The sequence below is a fragment of the Callorhinus ursinus genome, unplaced genomic scaffold, assembly GCF_003265705.2.
Source record: "Callorhinus ursinus isolate GAN/ISIS: 27379988/994484 unplaced genomic scaffold, GSC_fseal_2.0 scaffold366, whole genome shotgun sequence".
Taxonomy (NCBI): domain Eukaryota; kingdom Metazoa; phylum Chordata; class Mammalia; order Carnivora; family Otariidae; genus Callorhinus; species Callorhinus ursinus.
The window spans coordinates 10354-32664 of NW_027397421.1; the positions used below are offsets into that span (position 1 = coordinate 10354).

The 22311-nt window shown below is 38.8% G+C and overlaps 1 pseudogene; it reads right to left on the bottom strand.

Moving 5' to 3' along the window:
- Positions 1-13775: 13775 nt before the first annotated feature.
- LOC112818405 (CTD small phosphatase-like protein 2 pseudogene) lies at positions 13776-15102 on the bottom strand (annotated as a pseudogene).
- Positions 15103-22311: the final 7209 nt, after the last annotated feature.

The following is a 22311-nucleotide window of genomic DNA, read 5'->3' on the forward strand; positions in this document are numbered from 1 at the left end:
GCCTCTATGTATTTGAGTTCTTTCCGACTTTCCTCTTGTGACTGATTCTAGTTTCAAAGCATTGTGGTCTGAAAATATGCAGGGAATAATTCCAATCTTTTGGTACCAGTTGAGACCTGATTTGTGACCTAGGATGTGATCTATACTGGAGAATGTTCCATGGGCACTAGAGAAGAAAGTGTATTCCGTTGCTTTGGGATAGAAAGTTCTGAACATGTCTGTGAAGTCCATTTGGTCCAGTGGGTCATTTAAAGTCTTTATTTCTTTGTTGATCTTTCGCTTAGATGATCTGTCCATTTCAGTCAGGGGGGTGTTAAAGTCCCCCACTCTTATTATACTGTTGTCAATGTGTTTCTTTGCTTTTGTTATTAATTGCCTTATATAATTTGCTGCTCCCATGTTAGGGGCATAGATATTTACAATTGTTAGATCTTCTTGTTGGGTAGACCGTTTAAGTAGGCTATAGTGTCCTTCCTCATCACTTATTACAGTGTTTGTTTTAAAATCTAATTTGTCTGATACACAGATTGCCACCCCAGCTTTCTTTTGGTGTCCATTAGCATGGTATATGGTTTTCCAACCTTTCAATTTCAATCTGGGGGTGTCTTTGGGCCTAAAATGAGTCTCTTGCAGACAGCATATTGATGGGTCTTGTTTTTAATCCAATCTGACAGCCTGTGTCTTTGGAGTGGGGCAGTTAGCCCACTTAGATTCTCTCTATTGAAAGGTATGAATTTAGTGCCATTGTATTGCCTGTAAGGTGACTGTTACTGTATATTGTCTGTGTTCCTTTCTGGTCTATGTTGCTTTTAGGCTCTGTCTTTGCTTTGAGAACCACTTTCAATATTTCTTGTAGGGCTGGTTTCATGTTTCCAAATTCCCTTAGTTTTTGTTTGTCCTGGAATCTTTTAATCTCTCCTTCTATTTTCAGTGACAGCCTAGCTGGATATAGTATTCTTGGCAGCATATTTTTCTCATTTAGTGCTCTGAATATATCATGCCTGTCCTTTCTGGCCTGCCAGGTCTCTGTGGATAGGTTTGTTGTCAATCTAATGTTTCTACCATTGTAGCTTACAGATCTCTTCTCCCGAGCTGTTTTTAGGGTTTTCTCTTTGTCTCTGAGTCTCGTAATTTTTACTATTAGATGTCGGGTTGTTGACCTATTTTATTGATTTTGAGAGGGGCTCTCTCTACCTCCTGGATTTTGATGGCTGTTTCCTTCCCCAATTAGGGTAGTTCTCTGCTCTAATTTGCCCAAATATACCTTCTGCCCCTCTCTCTCTTTTTCTGGGATCCCAATTTTTCTAACGTTGTTTTGTCTTATGGTATCACTTATCTCTCTAATTCTGCCCTCGTGATCCAGTAGTTGTTCATCTCTTTTTCTCATCGTTTTTTTCCATCATTTGGTCTTCTATATCACTGATTCTCTCTTCTGCCTCACTTATCCTAGCAGTTAGGGACCCATTTTTGATTGCACCTCATTAATAGCATTTTTGATTTCGTCTTGTTTAGATTTTAATTCTTTTATTTCTCCAGAAAGGGTTTCTCTAGTAACTTCCACGGTTTTCTCAAGCCCAGCTAGTATCTTTAAAAAATCATGATTTTGAACTCTAGGTCTGACATCGTACTAATGTCCGTATTGAGTAGGTCCCTGGCAGTCCGTACTACCTCTTGTTCTTTTTGTTGAGGTGATTTTTTTCATCTTGTCATTTTGACCAGATGAGAATAGATGAATGAGAATACAAAATGTTGGCAGGGTAACAGAGTCCCCAGAAAATATACTCTAAACAAATCAGAAATGACATGAAACTGGGGGAAAAGAAAGGGAAAGAAAGAAAAAAGAACAAGAAAAAAAAAGGAAAAGAAGATAAAAACAAACAAAAACAGAACAAAACAAAAAAAACAGACTATGACCAAATATGATCAGGCTGGTGCATCGATCAGTGCCCCACACTTGATTTTGGGTATATTTTGGTCTGTTAGAAGAAAGTGCCTCCCAAAATTTTAAAGAAAGAAAAACTTATATATGTACAAAAATAAGGTTTGATACTATGAAGCGATGGAATATGACTGTAAAGAGGAAAATTATAAAAAATTTTATAAAAGGAATTGATAAGAAGTTGTTTGAAAAAGAAAGAAGAGTTCTTAAAAAAAAGGAAAAAAAGGAGAGAATGTGATCAGACAGGAGACTAGAAAAAAGCCATAGACTTGTGATTTAGGGTATATTTTGATCTATTAGAAAAAGTGTATCACAAAATTTTAAAGAGAGAACAACATATATATATATATATATATATATATATATATATATATGCACCAAAAATCAGGGTAACTAATATGAAGGGTTAGAATATGACTCTAAAAATGAAAAATAAAAATGCTTTTCTTAAAGGAATTGATAAGGTGTTGTTTGAAAAAGGGAAAAAAATTTTAAAAAACGGTTAAAAAATTAACTTTGAAAGATTGAAGAATCATGGTAAAAAAAGCCATGGATTCTATGTGCATTATTCCCCTCGCTCTGCAGTTCTACCATTCTCATTGATTGGTAAACTTGGTCATGACTGGCTGTTCTTGCTGATCTTCTAGGGGAGGGACCTGGTGCCGTGGTTCCCAAATGTCTTTGCCGGAGGCGGAATTGCCCCACCCTTGTCGGGTCCGGGCTAAGTAATCTGCTCGGGTTTGCTCTCGGGAGCTTTTGTTCCCTGCAAGCTTTCCATACAGCTTTGGAGGACAACAGTGAGAATGGCAGCTTCCCAATCTCCGCCCCAGAGGAGCCGAGAACTCGGGGCCCCTCTCCTCAGTGAGCCCCCAGAGAAAAGCAGTCAGTCACTCCCGTCTCCCCGGTCTCTGGCCACACTCCGTGCTCACCCGGCCTGTGACCGTGTGTTTCTATCTCTGGGCACCTGACTTGGTGTGGAGTCTCCAAACCCAGCAGATCCCTGTGGTGCGCTCCCGTGCAGCGCCTCCCAGGGGAGGAAGGGGAGTCTCCCTGGATCTGCCGCTTGTTGGGTCCCTGCTGGAGGAGCAGTGGCCCGACTGTGCCGTGGATCATGGTTTATGGCAACCCCAAGCTGAGAGCACTCGCATCGGCTCCGTCTCTGCAGCTGGCTTTCCTGCTCAGACCCCTGGGAGCTCTGCCGCACTCAGGCAACCCTGGTCTTTCTGTGTCCCCAGGGGTCCTGAGACCACACTGTCCCACGAGGGTTCCACCCCCCGCTTAGCCACTTGAGCGACGTCCCTCAGCGGAGCGGACTTCTTAAAAGTTCCGGTTTTGTGCTCTGCAGCTCTATCACTTGCCAGAATCGGCTGACGGAGGCCCCCTCCCCCACCGTCTATCCTCCCGAATGTCCCCTCAGATTCACTTCTCCGCACGTCCTACCTTCCAGAAAGTGGTCACTTTTCTGTTCAGAGAGTTGTTGCTATTCTTTTCTTCGATCTCCTGTTGAGTTCGTAGGTGTTCAGAATGGTTGGATCCCTATCCAGCTGAATTCCTGGGACCAGATGAAATCCAGGTCTCCTACTCCTCTGCCATCTTGCTCCGTCCCCGTATCAATTCTTTTTATATTTTGGATACTAACCCTTTATCAGATATGTCATTTGCAAATATCTGCTCCCATTCCATAGGTTTTCTTTTAGTTTTGTTGATTGTTTCCTTTGCAGCTCAGAAGCTTTTTATTTTAATGAAGTCCCAATGGTTTATTTTGCTTTCATTTTCCTTGCTCAGGAGACATATCTAGAAAGATGTTGCTATAGCCAATGTTAGAGACATTATTGCCTGTGCTCTGTTCTAGAATTTTTATGGATTCATGACTCATATTTAGGTCCTTATACACTTTGAGTTTATTTTTGTTTATGGTGTAAGAAAGTGGTCTAGTTTCATTCTTTTGCACAGAGCTGTCCAGGTTTCCCAACACAATTTGTTGAAGAGACGGTCCTTTTCACAGTGCATATTCCTACCTCCTTTGTCAAAGATTTTCTATTCTGTTCCATTGATCTATGTGTCTATATTTGTGCCAGTATCATACCTTTTAGATTATTACAGCTTTGTAATAGAACTTGAAGCCTTGAATTATGATACTTCCAGTTTTGTTCTACTTTTTCAATATTGCTTCAGCTATTCAGGGTCTTTGTACTTCCATACAAATGTTAGGATTGTTGGTTCTTGTTCTGTGATAAATGCTGTTGATATTTTGATAAGGATTGCATTAAATCTGTAGATTGTTTTGGGTAGTATGGACATTTTAACAATACTTGTTCTTCCAATTCATGAGCATGGTATATCTTTCCATTAGTTTGTGTCATCTTTAATTTCTTTCATCAGTCCTTTGTAGTTTTCTGAGTATAGGTCTTTCACCTCTTTGGTTAAGTTTATTCCTAGGTATTTCATTAATTTCAGTGCAGTTATAAATGAGATCATTTTCTTAATTTTACTTTCTGCTCCCTAATTATTAGTGTATAGAAATGTAACAGATTTCTATATATTCATTTTGTATTCTGTGACCTTTCTGAATTCATTTTTCAGTTCTAGTAGTTTCTTCGTGGAGTCTTTAGAGATGTCTATGTATAATATCATGTCATCTGTAAATAGTGGAAACTTACCAAGTTGGATGCCTTTTATTCCTTTTTATTGTCTGATTCCTATGGCTAGGACTTCCAGTACTACGTTGAATAAAAGTCATGAAACTGGACATCCTTGTCTTGTTTCTGACCTTAGGGGAGAACCTCTGTTTTTCACCATTGACTATGATGTTAGCTGTGGGTTTTTCATATATGACCATTATTATGCTGAGGTATGTTCCCTCTAGACTTACTTTGTTGAGGGTTTTTATCATGAATGGATGTTGTACCGAAGTAAAACAAAGGCTTTTTCTGCATCTATTGAAATGGTCATATTTTTTTTTATCCTTTCTCTTATTGATGTGATGTATCAGGTTGATTGATTTGTGAATATTGAACCACTCTTGCATTAAGGGAATGAAACCCATTTGAGTGTGGTGAATGATTTTTTAATGTATTGGTAGATTTAAATTACTAATATTTTTTTAATTTAAATTCAATTAGCCAACAAATTTTTTATCAAATTGCTAATATTTTGTTGAGGATTTTTGGACCCATGCTCATCAGAGATATTGGTTTGTTCTCTTTTTCTGTAGTGTCTTTTTCTGGTTTTGTTATCAGGGTAATGTTCACTTCATGGAATGAATTTGGAATTTTTCCTTTATCTTCTTTTTTTTTGGAATATTTTGAGAAGAATAGATACAGGCATTAACTCTTCTTTTAATGTTTGGTAGAATTCACCTGTGCATCCATCTGGTCCTGGGCTTTTGTTGGGTGGGAATTTTTTGATTAATGATTCAGTTACATTGCTGGTAATCAGTCTGTTCAAGTTTTCTATGTCTTCCTGCTTCAGTTGTGGTAGGTTTTATGTTTCTGGAAATTTATACATTTCTTCTAGCTTGCCAATTTGTTGGCATAAAATTTTTCTTTTCTTTTTCTTTCTCCAAATTTTTACTTAAAATTTCAGCTAGCTAACATACAGTGTAGTATTAGTTTCAGGTATAGAATTTAGTGAATCATGACTTATATATAACACCCGGTGCTCATCACAACAAATGCCCTCCTTAATACCCATTACCTATTTCACCCATCCCCCCACCCACCTCCCCTCCAGTAACCCTCAGTTTGTTCCCTGTACTTTAGAGTCTGTTTCTTGGTTTGCTTCCCTTTTTAAAATAATATTTCATAATATTTTCTCATAATCCTTTGTATTTATGTGGTATTGTTTCTTATTTCTCTTCCTTTATGATTTTCTTTACTTGAGTCCTAGCTCTCTTTTTGATGCTTCTGGCTAAAACTTTACCAATTTTTTCATTTTTTTAAAAGTTTTTATTTATTTGACAGAGAGAGAAACAGCAAGAGAGGGAACACAAGCAGGGGGAGTGGGAGAGGGAGAACTTCCGGCTTAGCAGGGAGCCCGATGTGGGGCTCGATCCCAGGACCCTGGGATCATGACCTGAGCCGAAGGCAGACGCTTAATGACTGAGCCACTTAGGCGCCCCAATTTTGTTCATCTTTTGAAAGAATTAGCTCCTAGTTTCATTGATCTGTTCTATTGTTTGTTTGTTTGTTTTAGTTTCTATTTTCTTTATTTATTTTCTAATTTTTATTATTTCTTTCCCTGTTCTAAGTTTAGGGTTTTTTTTTGTTGTTGTTCTTCTTTTTATAGCTTCTTTAGGTGTAAGGTCAGGTTATTTATTTGAGATGTTTCTTACTTTTAAGGTAGGCTTCTATTGCTATAAACTTTCTTCTTAGGAAAGCTTTTGCTGCATCCCAACGATGTTGGACCAATGTATGTTCATTTTCATTTTCATTTGTCTCCATGTATTTTTTTAATTTTCTCTTTGATTTCCTGTCTGATCCCTTCATTGCTTAGTAACATGTTATTTAATCTCAATGTATTTATGCTCTTTCCAAATTTTTTTCTTGTGGTTGATTTCTAGGTTCACAGTATCTTAGAAAAGATACATGGTATGACGTGGATGTTTTTGAATTTCTTGATACTTGTTTTCTGGTCTAATATGTGACCCATTCTGAAGAATGGTCCATATGCACTTGGAAAGAATGTTTATTCTGCTGTTTTTGGTTGGAATGTTTTGAATATATCTATAAGATCCATCTGGTCCAATGTGTCATTCAAAACCACTGTTTCCTTGATTGTTTTCTTTTTTTTTTTAAAGATTTTATTTGTTTATTTGAGAGAGAGAATGAGATAGAGTATGAGAGGGGGGAGGGTCAGAGGGAGAAGCAGACTCCCTGCTGAGCAGGGAGCCCGGTGCGGGACTTGATCCCGGGACTCCAGGATCACAACCTGAGCCGAAGGCAGCCGCTTAACCAACTGAGCCACTCAGGCGCCCTCCTTGATGGTTTTCTAAATGGATTATCTGTCCATTGATGTAAATGGGGTGTTAAAGTCCCATACTATTATAGTATTACTATCGATTAGTTCCTTTACATTTGTTATTAACTGCTTTTTGTATTTGGGTGTTCTTATGTTGGGTGCATAAGTATTTACATTTGTTATAGTTTCTTGTTTAAGGCTTTATGATTATATTGTGTCTTTCTTTGTCTCTTCTTATAGTCTTTGTTTTAAAGTCTATTTTGTCTGAAAATTCATTTGCATAAGTACTTTTCCATCTCTTCACTTTCAATCTTCATGTGTCCTTGGGTCTGAAATGAGTCTCTTGAAGGCAGCATATAGATGTGTCTTGCTTTTTATCTATTCTGTCATCCTACGTGTTTTGATTGGAGTCTTTAGTCCATTTTCATTCAAAGTAGTTATGATAGGTATATATTTATTGCTATTTTGTTACTTGTTTTATGGTTGTTTTTGTAGTTCTTCTCCATTCTTTTCTTCCTTGATCTCATCTCTCATGATTAGGTGGCTTACTTTATTGATATATTTGGATTCTTTGCTTTTTTTTTTATATCTCTTACTGTTTTTGATTTGTGGTTACCACTAGGTTTGTATATAACCTCTTCTGCATATAGCACTTTATATTAAATTGATGGTCAGTTCAGCTTGAACCCATTCTTTACTCCTCTACTCCCAACATTTTAGATATATGGTGTCATACTTTACATCCTTTTATTTTGTGAGTGCCTTGACTGATTTTTATGGATATACTTATTTATACTGCTTTTGTGCTTCCCTACTATTAGTTATGGTCTTTTCTTTCTACTCAAAGAGTCCCTTTAATATTTTTTGTAGGGCTGGTTTAGTGTTAATGAAGCCCTTAAATTTTTGTTTGTCTGACGAACTCTTTAGCTCTCCTTCTATTCTGAATGATAGCCTTGCTGGATAGAGTATTCTTGGCTGCATATATTTTTGCTTTCCTTGAATATATCATGCCACTCTCTTCTGGCCTGAAGCTTCTGCTGAGATATCTGTTAATACCTTATGGTGTTTCCCTTGTATATAACTGTCTTTTCTCTTTCTGCTTTTAAAATTCTCTCTTTATCTCTACTTTTTGCCATTTTAATTACTGTCTGTCTTCGTTTGGACCATTTTGAGTTGATTTTGTGGTTGATCTCTGTGCCTACCAAATCTGGATTTCTGATTCCTTCCCCAGATTTAGGAAGTTTTCAGCTATAATTTCTTTTTTTTTAAGATTTTATTTATTTATTTGACAGAGAGATAGACAGAAGAGCATAAGCAGAGGGCATGGCAGAGGGAGAGGGAGAAGCAGGCTCTGCACTGAGCAGGGAGCCCAATGCGGGACTTGATCCCAGGACCCTGGGATCATGACCTGAGGCAAAGGCAGACGCTTAACCATCTGAGCCTCCCAGGTGCCCTATAATTTCTTCATATAAATTTTCTGCTCCTTTTTGTCACTCTTCATCTTCTGGTATCCATGTAATGCAAATGTTATTACACCTGATGGTGTTGCTGAGTTTCCTAAGTCTATTCTCATTTTGCCTATTTTTTTTCTTTCACCTACTCAGCTCAATTACTTTCCATTACTCTGTCCCCCAGGTTGCTGCTTCATTCTTGTTTCCTCTGGTTTACTATTTATGCCATCTAGTGTATTTTTATTTCATTAACTGTGTTCTTCATCTCTGGTTGTCTCTTTTTTTATGTCTTGTTAAGGGTCTCACCTATGTCCTCCACTCTTCACTCAAGTACAGTATCTTTATGATCATTACTATAAATTTTCTATCAGGCGTATTAGTTATCTCCATTTTTATGGATATACTTATTTATACTGCTTTTGTGCTTCCCTACTATTAGTTATGGTGTTTTCTTTCCACTCAAAAAGATTAGGTCTCTTGCTGTGATTTTTTCCTGTTTTGTTTTCATTTGGGAATATTCCTCTGTCTCCTTATTTTGTCTACCTCTCTGTGTCTGTTTCTCTGTGTTAGGAAAGTCAGCAATGTCTCTTCTTCTTGAAAGTAAGAGTTTTTATGAAGAAGAGGTCCTATAATACCCTGCAGTGCAGTGCTCCCTGGTGCTTCAGAGGGTCTACTAGATGTGTTGCATGTGCTTTGCTGCTGTGGCTGAGTCACTGTTTCCTTTAGTCAGGTTTTCTTCAGTGGATCTCTTTGCCTGTTGTGGGCAGTTTTTGGTCCCTGTAGTGTTAGTGGTCTAGTCTGGGAGTGCTTTGGGCTTGAGTCAGACCAGGCATTTGCAAGATTTGGTAACACCAAACTGCAGGGAATTTCCCTGTGTTGTTCTCTGAGTAGCCTTCATTGGTGGGCAGGGCCTGCAATCAGACCAGTTGTCTGCCACCAGCCCACTTTTGTGGCCGCAGTCAGACTGGTATGTGGGGTTATCTTACCCTCTCCTAGGGGCAGGAGTCACTTTGCAGTGATGCTGACCCCTTTCAGTTCTATTTGCATACTTCTTGGATTGTGGTACCACTTGGATGGGTTTCAGCCAAGAACTTATTGAAATGGATGGATCCACAATGTGCATGGGGGAAAGGACATGCGGGGTTTGCAAGTTTTGTGTGCTGGTCCTCTGGGGTAGAGGAACTGCAGTGCCAGGCCTGAGGTAGGCCTGGCTGAGGTGGTGAATATGCCTAAGCATTAGGTGGGAGGCAGAACAGTAGTGTTAGCAAGTGTAGGCCCCATGTTGTTTCCTTCAGGTGGCCATGTGTTTATGCTGGGGAACAGGGGAACAAGATGGTACCTGCCAGCTCCTTTGTTCCTGGAAGAGTTTCCCAGTGAGCCCGGTCCCTCCAGGACCTGCACGGAGATGCATACAATTCTTCCTCCCATAAGTCCCAGCCATTTTTCAAATTGCGGCTTCTGTGGTGTATCTCCATGGGCCATTTATTATGTTGTCTCTTTAAGGGAAGGGACTCAATTTCCTCTCACCCTCCCGGCTCTCTCAGACCTAAGCTCCCTGGTTTTTAAAATTTCAGGTTTAAAGTCCCACTGTTTTAATAGCTCATGAAATTCAGCCCCTCTGGTTTTTAAAGACAGATGTTATGGAATTTTTCTTTTTTGTGTGGGCTACCCAGTGTGATAGTTTATTTCTCTCCCCTCTCCATGTATGCAGCATCCCTCCCTCCCAAGGGCCGTCCCACAAGACCATTTAGCTCCTCAACTTGTCTCCTCCCTTCCTACCCTCTTCCATGTGGCCTCTTCTCTACCTTTAATTGTGGAGTTATTCTGCCAGTTTGGGGGTCTTTGTTTGAGCTATTGTACTGCTTTGAGTATTATCCTGTTTTATCCATGGAATGAGGTGAGCTTAGGGTTCTGCTATTCTGCCAGTTTCCCAGCCTCATACATAAGTTTTTATCCAGAAGCCAGACTTTTCATTTTCATTACATTTTTTGAGTTATTTTTAGTGGTTGTTCTAGGGTTTAACATATATGTCTTAACTTTTCAGCATTGGCTTCATATTTATATTAACTTAATTCCAGTTAGATATAGAGCACCTGGGTGGCTCAGTCGTTGGGCGGCTGCCTTCGGCTCAGGTCATGATCCCAGGATCCTGGGATCGAGCCCCGCATCAGGCTCCCTGGTCTGTGGGAAGCCTGCTTCTCCCTCTCCCACTCCCCCGCTTGTGTTCCCTCTCTCGCTTAGTCTCTCTCTGTCAAATAAATAAATAAAATCTTTAAAAAAAATAGAAGTGTTACTTCTATATAGCTGTATTCCCTCTACCTTATTTTCCGGTATTATTCTTATACATGTTAAATAATAAATGTTGCAATCCCAAGAATACATTGTTATAATTATTGCTCTATATTCTTTGTCTCTTAAGGATTCTGAGAAGAAAGGAGAACAATATGTATTCATAGATTTTGTTATATTAAACTTCTTATTTATCATAGCTGATTCTTTTCATTTGTTCGGGAATTCAAGTCACCATATGGAATAAAGCCCAATACTTTTCTCCAACCCATCTCCTTTGCACTGTTATTAAATATATTAAATTTCTATATATTTTACACCCAATATTGTTTCATACAATTGCTACTTAAATCAGTTAAGGAAAAAAGGGGAATAATTATGCATCTATATTGTCTTTTATAAGTACATAGTTGCTCTTACTGTTGCTCTGTTGTGTGTGTGCATGTGTGTGTATTCCAATTACCCTCTGGGGTCACCCACTGTCAGCCTAAAGAACTTCCCTTAACATTTCTTATATGGCAGGTGTCCTCACAAGAAATTCTTTAAGTATATGTTTTCCCGGCATGTGTTTAATTCACTTTCATTTTTGGAAGATCACATTGCTTGACATAGCATTATTGGTTGACAGTTTTCTTCTATACACACTATATTTCTCTGCCTTCTGGCCTCCATTGTTTCTGATGGGCAGTCATTTCATAATCTTATTGGGATTCCCTTGTAAGTGACAAGTTGTTGTCTTTTGATGATTTCAAGATTTTCCCTTAGAGTTTGGATTTCAACATTTTTACTGTGATGTGTCTGTTTGGCATCTCTTTGTCATGTTGGCATAATTAACATTGTCCCAAATGTCTCTGAGATTCTGTTCACTTGTATTTATTCTATTTTTCTCTGCTATTTGATCAACCTGTTTTCAAGTTTGCTAATTCTTTATTCTGAATTTTTCTAATCTACTGTTGAATCCCTCCAGTGAATTTTTCATTTCAGTTACTGTATTTTTCACTCCATAATATTCATTTGGTGACTTTTTATGTAATTTCTATCTCTTCATTGATAATCTTTTTTTTTTTTGATGAGGCATTGTCAACATACCTTTGTATCTTCTTTAATGGTGGTTCCTTTAGTTCTCTGAACATACAGTGGTTAATTTGTAATTACTATTCGTTAAATCTGACATCAGTTCACTCTTATAGGCAGCTCCTTTTTTTAAAACAATGTAAATACTTTTTTTCAAGAAATACAGAGACTAAAAACATAAAGATGGCTAGATATCCTAACAAAAATACATTTCAATGATTATTGTTAAATCTGTAATATTTCCTGCAAGCAAAATACCTTTAAGTAAATTTTTAAAATGGCATCCTGAATTTCAAAATGATTTCAGTGAGAAAATCTGCCAAAATTATTTTTTAATAAATAAGAAATTTCTTCAAAATAGACTTGTTGAACTTGCTAATTTTTGAACACCTCAGTATACATGCTGACTACATATACAATAGGTACTCTAGTAAGAAAATGCTCAAACTGATGAGATGTGAAAATCATTAACACGCTGAAAATTGCTATAACTTGTGGTTTTAAAATAACGAATACAAAGTTAAATGTTTTCCTTGTTTTAGGATTCATTTGAAAATGAAACTATATCTAATATGTAAAAAGTACAAGTTTTACTAGTAAGCAATTAATATACATATTAACTATTTGAAATACTCCTCAACTTCCACTTGTCCACTCTTAATTTCTAATACTATATTTTCTTAACAAGGATAGAAAACATCAAACTTCTCTCTAGAAAAAAGTTTTGTTCGTTGACACCCTTTAAAGAAAAGCAGCCTGAGCCTATGGCAAGTTAAAAGTTGACAGACAAACTATTCTATTACATATTGCACCTTCAAGTTTAAATAAAAAAAAAACCTCCCTAAAAGTAGAATACACATCACTATAAAAGTATCAACCTCTCATGGTAGCTCTACTGGAGAATCAAGCCTTAAATACCACTTTCTTATAGCAGAGAAAACCACTGTGAAGACATATCAAGTACATTTATGGCTTGAATGTGTGCTATGCCACAGGATTATGTATAGAATATATTAGTAACTAGAACTGTTACACAGAGTTTTAACTTGATTATCACGGAGAACATAACAGAAGTACTCTCAGCCCATGCAAATAAAGTGAAAATATTGAGTTACTGTGCAGAATGCTTCACTCCTGGAGAGAACTACAGGGAGCAGTAACCAAATTTAGTGCAAACGGTGGCCAAAGTCACTCTCCTTAAAGATTCCTAAGCACAGTGATGTCTGAGGCATACCTTTATCCATTAAATCTGTGTGCCCGTATTACCATTTGGGATATATGTCATCAAAATGGTTTAAATCTTTTGAGTATTATTCATACATTCTTACCTACTCAGTCTCTTCATTTCTGAAAAGATTTCACTTACAGTAAAATACTTAGGAAACAAATTGTAAATGCACATCTTTCTAAATGAAACTTACATAGACTGAAATTAGAGATGATTTTTAAATAAACAATATGCAGGCAGAACAAGTAGGCAAATGACATTCAAGTGTATAGTAAAAAACAAAATTGACCATTTTAAAATAGTGATGAATTTCCTCAGCTAAAACACATAATGAAATTCTAATCTAACGCAGGTCAATAAATGTAAAAATAGTTATAAACCCTAATAGGAAAAATAAAACAACTTTTATTGGCAATTTCTATTAAGATGAGAATCTTAAAGTAACAGAAAAGTGGTTTTAAATCCACTTAGAACACCAAAGAAATACAAGTCCAATCTCATCTTTTTTTAAATTATAAAATCCTGTGTGTCTACAGGTCAAAAGCACTAGTGGCAGAATCATAATTCTATATAAACCACAAATGTTCCATACATAAAATTTTCAGAGTTGCATGAGTTCCAAGGACTTGTTTGTTTCAGCCTACCTACTCTATGTATTCAATCTGGCATAAAGTCTCTTTCTGTAACCATTGATTATCACTGACCGCCACAATTCAGAAAAGCAAGATGGGCTACAAAATGAATAATTTCAAGGTAATAACAATGTTTTGCCTTAGTCCAAAAGGAAAGGGCCCTGTATTCTCTCTCCCTTAATTGATTTGACAAGAATTTGTATTTAATCTGGAGACAGCAAATCATGCAAGCAAAATTTTCCTCTGATGTGAGGTTGAAAATCTTCATTCAAGACTACAAGCTTCTACAGAAATGAAATCACTTTTAGGAGTACATTGAGATTTTAATCTACAAACCAGCTTTCTATAATGATTCCATTAAAAAAAACTGATATGTAAAGGCTTGCAGTGGTTTGTCAACAATTACAGTTTTTGAAAGGTGTCTTTCAAGGATAAATCCTTTGTATATGTTCCTTGTAAATGAACACAATGTTCACAGAAATGCCAGTGCCTGATCAGTTGCCTTTTAGAGTCTAACGTATTTAGACGTTATCGCTGTTTTAGGAATATTAAAAAGAGCAATCTTATAATCTGAGACATTGGATTCCTGGAGGCATCATCTTAATCCAACCGAAATCTGATCAATGATATCTTAGAAATGACTGCATCTCCTGGCTCTTTTAGACTACTGGGCATGTAGTGTTTTATACACATCTAAAAGTAGGCAGAATTCTGGGGTGCTTCTTTTTTTCAGTAGAAAAGCAGATTTCCTATTAGGTTGTTCTTCTGTTAGTAGCAGAACATATTGCATGACATAATAAAGGTCAAATACTTTCCAGTCTGACTCATAGGTGGCTTCTGCATGAGCTGATGAATAACTGCTATCTAGAGTTACTGGGGCTTAAAGGGTGAGATATCCCAAAGAACTGTTTCTTCTGCTTCTTCTAAACCATCTCCGATAGCCTCACTTGAACAGCTTGATTTGAATTAACTGCTCCATTAGTTGATTCAGTACTACCAGAAGTGGTCTTACCCACTTGTTCCATACCAAGTGGTTTTACCATCTCTTCAGTTGTGCAGCCTGTCCTAGAGAATCTGATTCTCATGTGTCAGTTATTCAATGTAAAAAAAAAAAAAAGTGGAAGACATGAGAAAATATGGACCCAATAATATAGTCCATCAGAGATTGCCAGAGGGAAGGATTATGTTCTATTTTCCATTTTGCTTTACGTGCTGATTTGTCGTTTCATAACCACCAGGTTTCGAGATGCCTGTTAGCCTTTTCTCCTGCTCTTGGTGTTGATGTGGTCAAATTATTATCCATGTCAAGTCCGATTCTACTTTGTTTCAATGGTTTTTTCTCTCTTGTGCTTATGCTACCTATAATGTTTTGATAAATTGATGTCAACCATCCAGTTTCATTCTTTAGTGGATTTTCTCCTCCTGAAGGCAGGCTTTCATAAAATCTGAATATTTCCTTGTTGCTCTGGCAAGACATTGTGCTTGGATTTGGTTTGATTGCTAAGAAGCTTTCCTTGCACTTGGCCTCATCTTTTATGGGTGCTTCCTGTAAAACTCTGATGCCAGAAATATATCCTCAGGCTCCAGTGATGGTCCTGACTGCTCAATGTAAGCTGTCTTTCCTGCTTAGCCTGCAGCATCAATAGAACCATCTTCAGCCATTCACAATTTCTCACTTACTGACCTGGGTTCTGCACAAACAGGACCCACAGGGAAAGCCGGGTATTTCCATTTGACCAGTATTTTTTCCCCATGGTATAGCCCTATATTGGAAGGCTTAAAATTTTATGCGCTCCTTTGACATGTGGCCTCAAAAGCCTAGCTCTGTGTTCCTATGCCGTTGTCCAATATGCCCCCCAGCCAGCGGGAAGTCCTGTGTAGCTAGCTAGCTCCTCTAAGAGCCAGACCAGCTACACTCCACCCAATCCTCAGCCTAATAGTTTTCACTTCCTTGCCAGACCGCAAAACTATTCAAACCAATCACATCCTCCCATAAAATTAAGGGTCACTTCAACCTTTTGTTTCTACAAAGCCTGCCTCCCTCAGCCCCTGCTTATTAACTCTGTTTCCAAGAACGACTGTCATGTGGCCTTGCCTGGACTGCCGTGATTTCCTTTGGAACTGTATAATTGATTAATAAACTTCAGTTTTATTTCATCTGTCTGGTGTCAGGCACTGTACATTTGGCCATCCCATACTATTTAGGGTGGAGCATCCCTTTCTCACCAATGAAGTGAATAGGAGTAAATCAAAACTGGGGGCAGACTTCCCTGTTTCTTTACATGTCTCTTAATGTTTTGTGGGAAACTGCACATTTGAGGTAATATGTTGTAGCCACTCTTCTACTGGATCCCCCTCTGGTGCTTGTTATTTTTCTTTGCTTTTTTATTTGTTTAATGACTGCTTGGATTGTTTTGGCAAAGTCTATTTTCCCCTCCCCCAAACCATGAAACCTCTGATTTTCCTCCTCAGGACCAAGCACAGACTTTGATATGCCTGCAATTACCCTAGGATGACTGTTTTTTGTTTGTTTGTTTGTTTGTTTGTTTGGTTTTGTTTTGCAAGGCTCCCTTTGGTTGTCTCTTTCCCTGACCAGCTGGTAATCACCAAATCCTGGGCAGGGTATAAATTGCTCAATAGACTGATCTGATTAAAATTGGGTTCCTTTGGTGGGATAGTTTTGAAGTCAGTGTTTCAGATTTGTTCTCACCCCAGTAGGGCTCTTCTTGGCTGTCTCTTTCCCTGGTTCTCTCTGGTTAACTAGCTTTCCTACAGTTAGCTTTTAGTTTGAATAATTCTACCAATTTCATCTTAATTTCTCTTAACCACAAACTCCATTAATTCTGAGAGGGCCATAGGCTTCAACTTCTTCAATAGTCTGTTGCAAAAATGATTCACTTTCCTTGGAAAGAGAGGCAGAGCCCTCTGTTTAACGGCCTGCTTCTTCTGTTGGGAGAAAATCTCTGAGCTATAGGTGTGGAGCTGGGAATGGTGAACTTTTAAACGAGTGACACTCGTGCTTTAGGATCTGGACCTTCAGTGGAAGGGGACAGTAGTTTCCGGTCATCTTGGCTTACCTTACCCAAGATGGAATCTCTTACCAAATTGGGGTCCCAATATTTTCAGCAGTGCTGCATCCAAGGTAATCCTATGAGTGCAGACTGCACGGAAGATGGGAGCCTCCATGTCTGGACTGTACTTGCCTAGACTTAGACTCAGCAACAGGTAGCTTGGGAAAATTTGAGAAACACTGATGCTCTGCCTTTTCTGGAAAGATCACTCTGGGTGCCTCGTGGGGAGAAGGGACCCTGTTTTCTTGATTGTACCAATCTGGAGTGGAGTTTCTGTCTTGCTGGCTTAGCAGGGGAAGGGAGGGTATAGGTCTTTGCTCAAATACCAGACTCACACCGTCCTTACTAAATTTTCCTAGATATTCCTGAATAAATGTTTCTTTACATGCTATATGCCCTCAGGACCATCTATAGATAATTTAGTTTGATTTTTTAAAAAAAAATCTTTTTCAGTTTCATTGGGGAGCAGATTCATAGAGCTCCTCAAGCTATCATGCCAGAAATGGAACTTCTGGCAATCTTTATTAGTCACCTCTTTAAAAGCCCATTCCACATCAAAATGCCAAAAGCATGAGCATGAAAAGGCTCATGAAGTGGCCACTGAATGCCATGTCCATTAGTGCACTCTTAGATCTCCTTCACCATGAATAGCAATGCATTGTCTGGGTGTAAGGGTCCCAATTATTCAAAAATGTGGAGGATCTTGGACTCAAGAACTATCATTCTGTGGCTAGAATCTCCCGCTCACATAGGGTTGGCATTCCATCAGTGGAATACATTACAACGTCTATTAGATGCCAGTGATAGCCACCAAACGGCAGCAGAGAACACATGCAGTCCATTTGGTAAGAATGGGTAGGGCCCATTCCTTGAGCTGTATGTTTTAAGTATTTGTCATACTTCCCTGTATTTTAAGGGAACTCAAATTAAAAACACCACAATTAGGACAGGGGTAGTGGGACAAGTGCACAACCGGGACCCCATCTGTTTCCTCTGACCTAGTCATTTGAAGCAGCACAAAACACCAGAGAGAGGACCTGATGGCTCATGAGGTAAAAGTAAACCAAATGTTGCACCCCCGTGTTCATAGCAGCAATGTCTGCAATAGCCAAACTGTGGAAAGAGCCGAGACGCCCTTCAACAGATGAATGGATAAAGAAGATGTGGTCCATATATACAATGGAATATTACTCAGCCATCAGAAAGGATGAATACCCAACTTTTACATCAATATGGATGGGACTGGAGGAGATTATGTTAAGTGAAATAAGTCAAGCAGAGAAAGTCAATTATCATATGGTTTCACTTATTTGTGGAACACCAAGGAATAGAATGGAGGGCATTAGGAGAAGGAAGGGAAAAATGAATGGGGGGGAAAACGGAGGGGGAGACGATCCATGAGAGACTATGGACTCTGAAAAACAAACTGAGGGTTTTAGAGGGGAGGGGGGTGGGGGGATGGGTTAGCCCAGTGATGGGTATTAAGGAGGGCATGTACTGCATGGAGCACTGGGTGTTACGTGAAAAAAATGAATCATGGAACACTACATCAAAAACAAATGATGTAACATATGGTGACTAACATAACATAATAAAAATTTTTTAAAAATTAAAAAATAAACCAAATGTTTCACATGAACCACCTATAACATTTATAAAATTTGCAAAGTTGTGGGCAAAACTTCAAATGGGGTTCTACATGCCATATTCCTAATTATTTGAAATGTTTAAGTTAACCAATAATTTGTCAAAATATGGCTTGCCAAATATAACCTCATAACGGCCTGAAAGGTCCGGTTTGGGTTTTGAATCCATAGACTGCTCTACCTTTTGAGCCTTCAGTGTGGGAAGACTACCACCAACCCTCCAGGCCCATTGCTCTAGACTAGGCCTGCCTCAGGCATTAGCCAGTCTGCCTTCTCTTCCCACCTTGAGTTTTACCCCCACCTTTGAGGACTCATCTGTGTGTATGTGGAGAACCCAGCAACTCATTAACTGTTCCTCATGTACAGCCACGCCCCCTCTCCACAGAAGTACATACTCCAACAGTGCAGTTAGTCCTCAAACAGCCCCAGTGAAGGGCACGGTGGTGCTGGAAGCAGGCTTGGGTCCATTTGGATGAAGAGTTCAGGTGTCCCAGGTATCTCGAGGATGATATCAAGGAGGGCTAGGACACAGAATGCACATATATTCCTTTGGCCCCAAGACTGGGCTTTTGGCCCTGTGGGAAGAACAGATCAGGAAGAGAACCAAAGAGAGTCTTCAAAGCATGAAGTTCGGGAGATGGGCCTCTCTTGATAGGGTCTAAGAAAAATGCTGTATTTAATGACTGGTACAGCATGATTTAACTAATCAGACACAAACTGAGGGTCTTCAAATCACACTCATGGACGGTTCTCGATTTGCCCTGTCCTTTCCATTTAAATAATGCTGATGACGAGCCCTGACCCTTGTCTCACTATGTAGTTCTGGTCATATAAGAGTTACTATGTGATAATACATTTTATTTATTTTTTAAAGACTTATTTATTTATTTTAGAGAGAAGGAGGAAAGGGCAGAGTGAGAGAAAGAGTCCCAAGCAGACTCCTTGCCAAGTGCAGAGGCCGATGCAGGACTTGATCTCACAACCCTGAGATCATAACCTGAGCTGAAATTGAGTCAGATGCTTAACTGACAGAACCACCCAGGCATCCCTGTGATAATACATTTTAAAATGCCAACCCTGGTGGGGCACCTGGGTGGTTTAATTAGTGAAGCATCTGCCTATGGCTCAGCTCATGATCTCAGGGTCCTGGGATCGAGCTCCACGTTGGGCTCTCTGCTTAGCTGGAGTCTGCTTTTCCTTCTCACTCTCCCTCTGTGATTTCCCTCTCTCTCAAATAAAATCTTTAAAATGCCAATGTTGGTGAAAAGAAAAAGTTTAGGATGCGTTACATTTATTTCACTTTGTAGACATTAATTGAGCACCTAAGAAGGGAGAGAACAGAGTGCTTGATATCTGGGAAGGAAGGATAAATTAAACTTCTAAGGTTGCAATTATTCAGAATCTCACAATCCGTACAGTGTCCAAAGGGGTGGAGCAGTAGACACACACACACACACACACACACACACACACACATAGACACACTTATATAATTTTAATATTAGTTAGAACATGAGAGTGCCACCACAGAATATGAAAGAAAGAGGTATTGATGCCAAATACAAGCACCTAGGCAGCCTAACCTAAATGTAGAAACAGGATCTTCTACCATCAAACTTCTGGCCTTCCTCTGGTCCTCTACTAAGACTTCATTTTCCTTAAACAGCTTCCAGATTTTAGGCCCATTTTCTCCCTTTCCCCTTAATTCATTGTCATTTTTATTAGGAAATATTTCAGACCTACGCGGTCTATGGTATAGACACTACTACATCCATTTACCCACCACCCTACTCAAGAAATACAACATTACAAATACAACTGGAGCCCATTGTGTACCTGTAGTATGTTAAACTACATCTTCCAAAAAGAACTTTCCAAGTCCTAATATCTGGTCCCCGTAAATCTGACTTTATTTAGAAACCGGGTTTTGCAAATGTAACTAGACTAAGGGACACAAGATGAAATCATCCTGGATTTAGAGTGAGCCTAAACCCAATGACAAATGTGAGAGTAAGAGAAAGGAGAGGGAGAATTGCATCACAGAAACACAGGGCAGGTCATATGAAAATGGAGGCACATATTGGAGTTATGCTGCCACAAGCGAAGGAATTTCAGGAGTCACCAGAATCTGGAAGAGGCAAGGAATATTCTCTCCTGGACCTTCAAAGGAAACGTGGCTGTATCCTCAACCTGATTTCACCTGAAATCAGAACTCCAGAACTAGAGAACTGCCAGAAACAGCCCCCAGAGTGTGAGGGTATGAAGTTCTGTTTTAAGCCACCTACTCTGTGTAATTTGTTATGACAGAAGTAGAAAATTAAGACAGCCCCTCCCCAATTGAATTCTCCACTATCCCTCTACATAAGACATAACGATTATCCTAAAAAAGCTCTTTATCATTGCATTATAGGCCTTTCTGCATGCTACATATGCATGCATTTCCAAAGCTTACTTTTTATTACATATATATGTAACCGTAATCCATGTATGTTTGTTTTGCATGGTTTGAAAACTCCTATACATTGTGTCAGTGTTTGTTTCTTCTGGAATGAGCTTGTTCCCTTATCCATTATTTTGCCCTGCTACTACCCAAAGTTTGTCCTTCTAGGAGGTCTTTCTCTGTGTCCCAAGCCCTGGAGAATTCCATTCTCATGCCCAGCTCAGACCTTACTGTCTACCTGAAACAGTGACGCATCACTGAATTAATGCGGCTCCTACCAAAGATGAAGCTTGGTTTCCCCTCATTCCTTGCTTGAAATGAATGGTTCTCAAACTTTATTGAGATTCAGAATCACCTGGGGGGGGGACTTCTAAACTATGACTGCTGGCCCAGCACCAGAATTACCAATTCAGAAGGTATGGAGGGAGGCCCGAGGATTTGCATTTCTAACAAGTTCCCAGGTGATGCTGATGCTGCTGGTCCATATCAGCCCAGTACAAACCAGCACCATCTGGTCTCCAGGTAAGCTAGGTCATTCGTCAGGTACTTCAAAAGAATGCAGTAGGGACAACTTCATCCTTCTTTATATAAATTGTTTAAAAGTTTTTAATTAATTGGAGGATGCATAAAAGAACCTAAAACAGGGGCGCCTGGGTGGTTCAGTCGTTAAGCGTCTGCTTTCGGCTCAGGTCATGATCCCAGGGTCCTGGGATCGAGCCCCACATCGGGCTCCCTGCTCCGTCGGAAGCCTGCTTCTCCCTCTCCCACTCCCCCTGCTTGTGTTCCCTCTCTCACTGTCTCTCTCTCTCTGTCAAATAAATGAATAATTTTTTTTAAAAGAACTTAAACAGGTTCACCAAATGGTTGAAAGTGATTCCTTTCAATAATACGTGGGCCAAAACAAAAAGATACAAAGATAGATTTAAGTCATTGTAATATATCTAAAAAATCTGCAGCTTATTCATTTTAAACAAACTTTTATTTTCAACTTCAAAATGCTGTCATATCTCTCAAATATATGATGAAATTGGAACAAAACCAGTGATGATAAAATTTTGAAAGACAAATAAATATCAGAAAATTTCCATTCCTCGAAGAGAAAATTCCTTGTGGCTTTCTTCGTTCATGTCTTTCTATGCCTCTGAACTGTAGATGAAATAAGAGACAATTAACAATTCAACTGGATTAAAATGCAACAGTGACTTTCTAAGCCTAAGAATAGGCAATCCTATCTATGTTTCAGCTAAAAGGAGAAATCATGTATCCCTCTTGTAACCCAGACCCCTGGGTAAAGGGTGCTTTTGTGTAATCTGATGTCCTCAATTCTGTGACACACCAAACTCAATGGCTATTTGCCAAACCAAAAAGGTTAGTTTGTTTCATTGTGAGGCAACATCCTGGTATTTAGGCACTGCTTTGATTTTAATTGTCTGTGCTCTATGCATAAACAACACTCCTTTACCTCCCAGACCCCAAGTTCCAATACCTGTAAAAGAAGAAAGTTAAAGAAAAGGACAGAATATGTTGGATGCTAGGTTAATTACCAATCCAGTGATAAACAATAATTTTACCATGACTATTG